Source organism: Ictidomys tridecemlineatus, chromosome 11, assembly GCF_052094955.1.
Source record: "Ictidomys tridecemlineatus isolate mIctTri1 chromosome 11, mIctTri1.hap1, whole genome shotgun sequence".
In the NCBI taxonomy this organism is placed as follows: Eukaryota; Metazoa; Chordata; class Mammalia; order Rodentia; family Sciuridae; genus Ictidomys; species Ictidomys tridecemlineatus.
This window is the reverse complement of record NC_135487.1, coordinates 125470168-125479851: the sequence shown is the minus strand read 5'-3', so window position 1 is coordinate 125479851 and position 9684 is coordinate 125470168. Positions and strand designations below refer to the sequence as shown.

Sequence of the window (9684 nt, the reverse complement as noted above, 5' to 3'; positions counted from 1 at the left end):
ATAGAAAGCCAGCCTTAGCAATGGCAAATCTCTTAGCAACCATTTCTTTAAATAAAATTCAGAATAACACCGGGGATGCGGCTCAATAGTTGAGTGTCCCTTAGTTCAATTTCCAGTACCCCCCAAAAAAAATCCTTTTGTATGAAATGTTTTGACTAATAAATCACGTTGCATACTTTCTCTACCTGGACTATCAACCAGTGAAAACGTATATGTCATTAGAATTGAACAATAATTTATTTAAGTTCATTTTGAGAGTACAGTAAGTCACATTGTTTGCAATTTGAGAGATGTAGATGACTGAATGTGTTTCACTTATAAAATACCCAGTTTTTAGAAACTAGTCCATTCCTGTTATTTTCTGGGTTTCATCATCTTGCCTAAAATATGATGTAAAAGGGACAAAAATAAAATAGCCTTCTTTGGTATGTGTGAACTATATTGTGAGTCAATGTTTTTGTATGATCATATTATACTTGATAAAAATTATATGTACAGGTTTATACACACATTATTATATGTAAATTATTTCAAGTACAATAAGTTATTGTGGCTTCTCTGAAATTGTTGCCTCTTGGAGTATGATACTTTAAGATTATTAACTATTGACCCAGTGGTCAACACATGGGCTCATCACTTGACTATGATATGAAATGGGTTTTAGGGCATGTTGTCTTATAGTTCTCCATAACATTAAGGACTGAGTAGAAATGAGCAAATGGCCTTTTTAATGGTAAAGACATTTTGTAGCCTTCCTTATACAAAGTACAAAAATAAAATTGGTTTGAAAACTTAAAAATCAAATCAGATCTAACATTTATTGAGCTTTCTTTGTGTATTTACACTTTACCGAGTTGAAATTTCACAGCAACCTCTAATGGGTAAGTAAGCATTTTATAATTCCTGTGTTACACATGAGGAAACTGAGGCTTAGCTGGGTGACATGCTTTTAGTTTTCAGAGATGCAGCAAGCAGAATTGAATCTCAAATACAGAGTTGTGAAATTTTGATTAGTGCTTCTTTTTTTTGGGTACCAGAGAGCCACATCCACAACCCTATTTTGTTTTATATTTAGAGCACGGTCTCACTAAATTTTTTAGCACCTTGCTTTTGCTTTTGCTGAGGCTGCCTTTGAACTTGCAATTCTCCTGCCTCAGCCTCCCAATGGGATTACAGGCATGAGCCAATGTGCCTGGTTAGTTAGTGCTCTTAATGAATGTGATCACTAAATAATAGCAGGAAACACTGAACAATAGAAAATGCATCTTTCGATGTTTTTACTGTAAAATACACTTACAATTTGCCATTTAGACCATTTTGAAGTGTACACTTAAGTAACACTAAGTATATTCACATTGTCCAAGATGGTGTGTATTGCTGCGTCATTGGATGACAGAAAGCAGAAGCGGGGACAGGGATGTGAATGACGTATGAAGCCTCTTATATAAGGGCATTCATTCTGTTAAAAAATATAGAGCCCCATGACCTAATCACATGTTTTGACTTCTAAATCACATTCCATACTTTTTCTACCTGTACTATCAACCAGTGAAAATCTATATATCATTAGAATTGAGAAATAATTTAAGTTGATTTTGAGAGTATAGTAAGTCTCATTGTCCCTTTTGCTGCTGTCACAATGGTGATTGTCACAACATGTACATTTGGGAAGAACATATTCAGACCATAGCAACGTTACACTGTAAAGAGAAATCCTTCTGGGGAAAGAATGTTGGTTTAAATCATGTGGAAAGTCCTTTCTAACTCTGAACCTAAGACTGTAGGATAAATAGACCTTGATTCTAGTTGGGCTGTTTCCAAATATGTGTCCATACACATGGCAGTGCACTGTGCTGATGCAGCTTGCATCCTGAGGTTTCAGCTACCAGCCAGGGATCACTGCACTGTGGCCCTGGATCCCATCTCTTTCTCGCTGCTAAAATGAACTGATGTCACTATTGGATTGCAAGATTTAAGGACTGTTGTGTAGTTTGAAGCTTTAGGTGGTTGATATTTAATTATAATAATTAAACAAACATTTAATGACAATTTACTATATACCATCACTATGCTAGATAACAGAGAGAAGACAATCATTAAACACACTTAATGAGCTGGAATAAAGCTCACAGTTAAGTGCTTGCCTAACATGTGCAAGGCTCTGCCTTCAATTTCCAGTACTAAAAACAAACAAAAAACCTTTATTTGTGGAACTTACAAATAAATACTATCAAGAATTGGCAGCTAACTCTCAGTGGATTCTATTTTCACATTTGAAAAAGTCAGATTTGTTTAAGTACCATGTTTTCAAGAAAAAAATAGCAGAATGTCCTGTAAATAAAGTCTGAGAATAGGAGTAAACTTTTAAATTGAAGCTAAAATTATGTAACTTGTATTATTTCAAAAATGTTATTTCCCATTTGTAAAATTCTTATCTTCCCCTTGGAACTGCAGAGTGAACCCTGGGGAGCTTAACCACTGAGTCACATTCAGAGATCTTATTTTTTCAGATAGGATCTCACTAATTTTTTGAGACTGGCTTTGAGCTTATGATTCTCCCGCCTCACACTCCCAAGCCTCTGAGATTAAAGGCATGGACCTCCCATTCCTAAAATTGTAATTATCATATTTGTGCACCGAGCTTTCTTTCAGGAGCCTTTAATTGAAAACTCTCCTGAAGGCTGGGATGTGTTTCAGTGGCAGAGCACTTTCCTTGCATGCTAAGGCCCTGGGATTGAGCTTTAGTGCTAGAGAGAAGGAAGGAAGGAAGGAAGGAAGGAAGGAAGGAAGAAAGAAAGGAAGGAAGGAAGGAAGGAAGGAGGGAGGGAGGGAAGGAAGGAATGAAGGAAGGAAGGAAGGAAGGAGGGAAGGAAGGACGGAAGGAAGGAGGAGGGAAGGAAGGAAGGAAGGAAGGAGGGAAGAAAAGAAAGGGAGAAAGGCAAAGGGAAAAGTGAGGGAGAGAGGGAGGAAAAGGAATGGAAGGAAGGAAGGATCAAAGAAAGGAAGGCAGGTAAGGAAAAAGATCAGGAAAAAATTATAATGAACACCAATTAAAATGTCTTCTGCTAACCTACATATTAGTCATTCAATACAGGAACCAAAACCCTTGTATGACTATTTAAACTAATTAACATTCTACAAAATCAAATTTCAGTATCTCAGTACCACCACTTATTTCAAGAGCTTAGTAACCACATGGGCTGGTGGCTATCATACCTGACAGTGCAGTGCATATTCTGTACATTTCTGTCATGGCAGAAAGGTCTATTGGACACACTGATAAAAAGGAAGCATCACATGATACTGGTATTGTGCATGTGTTAAAGAATATTCAATAAAATTAAACACCATACATGTTTTTAAAAAAAAACACTTAGCAAATTGTGACCTACAAGAGGAATCCTGAAACCAAAACAAGGACCTTCTTAACAAGCCAGTCGAATCAGCAGCATCTCATTCATGATGTTGGCAAAATAACATCATTTGGAAAATAGCCTCTTTGCTGTGTATATACAAAAAAGCATCGTAATGAGTTTAAAAGTCCCAACTCTTATATACAAATCTGGGTTGATTATCAATTAAATGTTACAAATAGAAAACCAACCAGGAAAACTAGTTCATCTAATGCATAATAACACAGCACTGAAATAACAGACTGGAAATTCTTCCATGAAACAAATCCAAGTGAGGGGTGTGTTAACACAGTGAAAGTTTTTTCTTGACTAACTACTCAACAGGGGTCAAACTAGACTTTTGATATTCATAAGGAACTTTCTAACTTTTTTTGACTGTGGTCTGCCTTTAGTGAATATACATATGTGAATATACTTTTTTAACTATATTTCACTCAATTTTTTCTAATATATTTTTGTTGTAAGAGTTCATAAACACTGATTTAAAAAACTACTTCTTGCTACTGCAGTTCTAGATACTAAGAGCTAAATTCCAATTAATATATGAAAATAGGGTACTATATGATATCTTTGATCTTAAATCTGGTATCAGTAATCATAAGGTCTAAGAACCTGCACTGAAGTTTAGAAATTCCTATTTTTTTACATGCTGGGCCTTATACAAAGTGCTTAATTCCATTTATTTTATTTACTTCTGTAACAACTCTGTGTTATGAAGTAGTTAGTATTAATCCTATAGTCTAACCGGCTGATCTTAGTTTAATAATGTGCTCCAAATGAGTCGTTCAGTCAGAATTTGAACCCAGCTAGCTTCCATTAATTTTACTATTGCAAGATCTAGAGCTCCTAATGAGGAATATTAAGAAAAGATGAGTTAAAATTTTTAGTTTTGACTGCTTATTACATACCAAGTAATTCTAAGCCTGTTCCTTAGTAGATCATTAAGACCACATGCCAACATATCTCCACACAGGAGTCAGTCTTGACAGAGGAAGGCAGGTAGGGCTAGGGCAGTGGACTTGCCCAGGGCAGAACTGCAGCAGGAGCTGAGCCAGCACCCAGGCAGCTGGCTGCAGAGCCTGCACTCTTCCTGGTGCTAGAAGTTCTGCGGGACTGTAAATATGTTCTGGTGTTTACCATCCAACCACAATGGCTCAGCTCCCTTCTGTCAATGTGGAGAAGGGCCCAGGAGAGCAAATCACATGAGCAGTGCCTGGGAACCAGGGAAGAGAGGCCAGCAGCCTCAGGTGAAGAAGGAGGTCAATTGGGATGATGACCTGCAAATGATGCTGGTGTGCACCTGTCTGCAAACCACTGTACACCAAAATGCATTGCTTATTTGGGGAGTTTTCTTTGTGGGAGGAAGGATGGTAGGGCTTCCAGTCAGACTTCTTGCTAGCATCTCTTCTCCCTAGAAATGTTTACTTCAAAATCAGAATAATCATACCCGGGATCACCATGTTTAATCAAATTTGTATTGGAGATCCTCATGAGTAAAATATAATGAGAATTAAAGAAAGTAAAAGAATGGAATACTAAAATATAGAAAGCTTAAACTTGCATTATTTTCAAATGATGACTATTTTTTTTCATATTTTTTATTTATTTTTTATTTTTAGATAAACCCAATATCTTTATTTTATTTTTTTTAATGTGGTACTAAGGATCGAACCCAGTGCCTCCCGCATGCCAGGTGAGCACACTACCACTTGAGCCACATCCCCAGCCCAAACTATTTATATTTTGAAAAAAAAAATGTAATCTCCAGAAAGATTCTTGGAAATACCTATAGAAATTGTCAAAGTTCCTGAATAAAAGCTTGAGTTATAAAAGTAAAAATAAAGTTTTATATTCCAGTGGCAAATGATTAGAAATTGTGATTGAACAGGATATACTAAATACAATAGTATCAGAGACTGAAATCGCCTAAATAATCAAAAAATAGACTTAAGACTTCTGTAGATAGATTATAAAATTTTATTAGGGGATGTTCAAAAGAACATAAATACATAAAGGCATATACTACATTTGGCAATATAAGACTTAGTCTAGGCCATTTTTAAAAGTATTTTTAAGGTAACCAGGTGTGGTGGTGCAAACATGTAATGCCAGCAGCTCAGAACGCACAGACAGGAGGATCATGAGTTCAAAGCTAGCCTCAGCAAAAGCAAGCACTAAACAATTCAGTGAGACGGTGTCTCTGAAACAAAATACAAAATAGGGCTGGGGATGTGGCTCCATGGTAGAGTGCCCCTAAATTCAATCCCCAGTACATCCTCCCCCTCAAAAAAAAGTATTTTGAAGGCTAAAACACCATGATATCTAAAGAGGAACCTGGAGTGGGTCTGGCCTATCAATTAACTATTTAGCTATTATTATTATAAATTAAGCTATTGTCATTATAAAGTTGTTCTGATTAAAATAGTATAATGCTAGTAGAAATTACATTAAGTACAAATATGTACAAATTACATTAAGTAAAAAAAGTAGAAATTACATTAAGTACAAAACTACTTTGATGTAACAGCAATCTCCTATCAATTAGACATTCCATGTTGCATGGAAACACAGAGGCTCACAAAACAACTCAGCATTCTAGAATCACAGAGTTGTTGAAGCATTTAAAAATGTTCAGTAAAATGCAAGAGGAAATTCATTGCAAAATTACACACTAGGGTAGTGTGCAAGAAGAATGCAGAATGGAAGCAATATACAATCTAAATGTCTGAATGTTCTATTCCTCATGACATACCCACTCCCATGCACACATTAGGCTTTCTCAGTAACAATGTAAGAGGTCAATTGTGAGGACCAGACTGAAGGTAAGTGAGACTTCTCAGCAGAGGGAGTTTTCCAAGAGCCATGCACTCTTGCTCTTTTGGGAGATGCAAGGGCAACGCTATTGGTCAAAGCCACAATTCTCTCTTTTTTAAATTTCTAATTTGTTTCAATTACTTATACATGACAGTAGAATGCACTTATATACTTTGATATATCATACGTAGATGGGATATAATTTCTCTTTTTCTGAGTGTACATATTGTAGAATCACATTGGTTATACAGTCACATATATATAAAGTATAATGTCTGTTTCATTCTACTATCTTTCTTATCCCCATATCCCCTGCCTTCCCCTCCTTTCTCTTACCTCTACCTAAGGTAACACTATTTTTTTTTGCATTACAATTCTTAACACACATATATACCACAACTTTTTTATTTCTGTTTGTATATAAAGTATGTGGACACCCAATTCAAGTCTTCATACATCACATTTCACCATCCTTGCTAATCCCCTGCCCCCTCCCTTTCTCTCCCACCCCTCTACTCTATTTCTCCCATGCTCTGCCTCCCAACCCCACCATGAGTCAACCTTTTTATATCAGAGAAAACATTCAGTATTTGCTTTTTGGGGGGGAATTGACTGACTTCACTTAGCATTATCTTCTCCAGTGCCATCCATTTACATGCAAATGCCATGGTTTTGTTCTTTTTAAATACTGAGTAAAATTCCATTGTGTATATATGCCACATTTTTTATCCATTCATCCACTGAAGGACATCTAGGTTGGCTCATGTCTATTTCATTCTAATATCTTTACGATCCCCACATCCCTGCCTTCCCCTCCTTTAGCTATTGTGAATTGTGCTGCTATAAACATTGATGTGGCTGTGTTGTTGTAGTATGCTGTTTTTAAGTCCTTTGGATATAGTCCGAGGAGAGGAATAGCTGGGTCAAATGGTGCTTCCATACCTCCATACTGTTTTCTATATTGGCTGCACCAATTTGCAGTCCCACCAGCAATGTATGAGTGTACCTTTTTCCCCACATCCTCACCAACACTTATTGTTGTTTGTCTTCTTAATAACTGCCATTCTGACTGGAGTGAGATGATATCTTAGAGTGGTTTTGATTTGCATTTTTCTGATTGCTAGAGATGATGAGCATTTTTTCTTATATTTATTGATTGATTGTATATCCTCTTCTGAAAAGTGTCTGTTCAGGTCCTTAGCCCATTTGTTTGGGTTATTTGTTTTTCAGTGTTTAGCTTTTTGAGTTCTTTATGTACCCTAGAGAGTAGTGCACTATCTGATATGTGAGGTGTAAAGATTTGCTCCCAGGATGTAGGCTCTCTGTTCACCTCACAGATTGTTTCTTTTTCTGAAAAGAAACCTTTTAGTTTGATTCCATCCCATTTATTGATTATTGGTTTTAATTCTTGTACAGTAAGAGTCTTATTAAGGAAGTTGGGGCCTAATCCCACATGATGAAGATTAAGGCCTATTTTTTTCTTCTATTAGATGCAGAGTCTCTCACAACTCTCTTTACAATACTGAGTAAGTGGTAATTATTTTACTTGGGTAGACTTTTCATAGGGTCAGAATAGATGTCATGAAAGAAAGAGAGCTGTCCATCGGTGGGGGACAGGTCTCTGCTTCATGGCTACTTAGTGTTGAGTGGGTTCTATAATCAGTGTTCTGATACTCCCACATTAAAAAAAATATGTCCAACATATATTCTTCCCAAGAAAAGCTCTATCACACAGGTTACTATTATTACCCTTCTATAAAAGTGGATGTCTTATGATCATATTTTTTCTTTTTACTCTGTAGTGGAAGGAAACATTCTCAACCGATGTAGCAAGAATCATCTATCAATAGAATAAAAACACAAGTTTATCAACACATTCTTAAGAATCTCAGAAACAGAACTGTCCACATGGACAAGTTGGATTCATGATGGAGGTGGCATCATAGAGAAGTAGGAAAAGAGATAATTACTTAACAAATGGGACTGGAGAATTGACATTCCAGAAATAAAATACACACTTGCATTCCCACATCATTCCATATGCATGGTCAACTCTAGATATATTAACCATGTTAATATTTTAAAAGTAAATTTTAGAATGATTAGTGGAAAGTATTGTAGATAGCTTTTAAAACACATGAAAACACATGATCACATGAGAAAAGATTATTAATTTGAGCACATAAAATTAAAAACATCTGGGGTTGGGGCTGGAGCTCGGTGGTGGAGTGCTTGCCTACCATGTGCAAGGTGCTGGGTTTGATTCTCAGCACCACATAAAAATAAATAAATAAAATAAAAGTATTGTTTCCAAATATAACTAAACAATATTTTTTAAAAACATTAAAGACATCTGTATGTCCAAAGATGTCTTAAACAGGAAGACGGGGTGCTGGGGGGGAAAAAGAGTGCCCAGCGAAGATGCTGCTGGACTTGTGGGAAGAGCCTAAGGAGCAGCTGGCCTTCCTGCAGAAGTGGTAGTGGAGCTTGAGTGGATCGGGGTGGAGTTCCTGAGGCCAGGGACCATGCCCAAGGTCTATGAGGGTGCCGCCAGGAAGCTCAACGTGAGCAGCAACACTGTCCAGCATGGTGTGGAAGGGTTGACCTACCTGCTCACCAAGAGCTCCAACTCATGATTTCTGAAATGGATTTCCAAGACTCTGTTTTTCTTCTGGGATTCTCTGAAGAACTGAGCAAATTATTGCTTCAGCTTTACCTGGACAACAGAAAAGGGATCAGAACTATTCTGGGTGAATTGGCACCCAGCCTTTTCAGTTACCACAGCCTTGAGTGGCGACTACATGTACAACTTGCAAGCAGAAGTCTCAGGCAATAGATTCAGCCAGCAGTGACTATCAAACTACACCTAAATCAGAATGGAGACCACAACACCAAAGTTCTGCAGGCAGACTCAGCCACCCTACTGCATTTAGTTCAGCAACTGTAACAATCCTTGGAGGAGATGAAAACAAACCACTGTAGGAGAGTAGGTCACAACATCAAGGAGGACCAAGTGTTAAGGTCCTAATGCCTTGACTCATTTGTGAATGGATGAAATTCCGGAATTACTTTTCAGAATTAATTTTTATTAATTGGTCTTGATAAATGCATCTAGATTCCATGAAATTCCTTTTCCTATTCCAGGATATTGAGGTCATGGTCAGAAGCTCAATCAGGTTCCTTTTCTGGTGCTAAATGTGGTCAGCTTCTTGACAGATTGAAATGGAATTTTGTATTTTCAATGTGTAAATAGGATTGAATCAACTAGAAATAAATCTATACTGTTCATATCTTCTGTATATATAAGTAATACCCCGGTTTTGGTACATTTTTGTCTGCTTAACTAGTATTTTCCTCCTATTGATCAATTTTGAGAATAAAATTTACAGCTAATTCCTTTCCTGTTCAGAGTATTTATAAATAGTACAATATTTCTGACTTTTAAAAGCATCTCATG

At 36.8% G+C, this 9684-nt stretch overlaps 1 pseudogene; it reads left to right on the top strand.

Annotated features, from left to right (window-relative positions):
* The first annotated feature begins 8648 nt into the window (after positions 1 to 8648).
* Positions 8649 to 9255, top strand: LOC144368758 (COMM domain-containing protein 2 pseudogene; annotated as a pseudogene).
* The last annotated feature ends 429 nt before the right edge of the window (positions 9256 to 9684 follow it).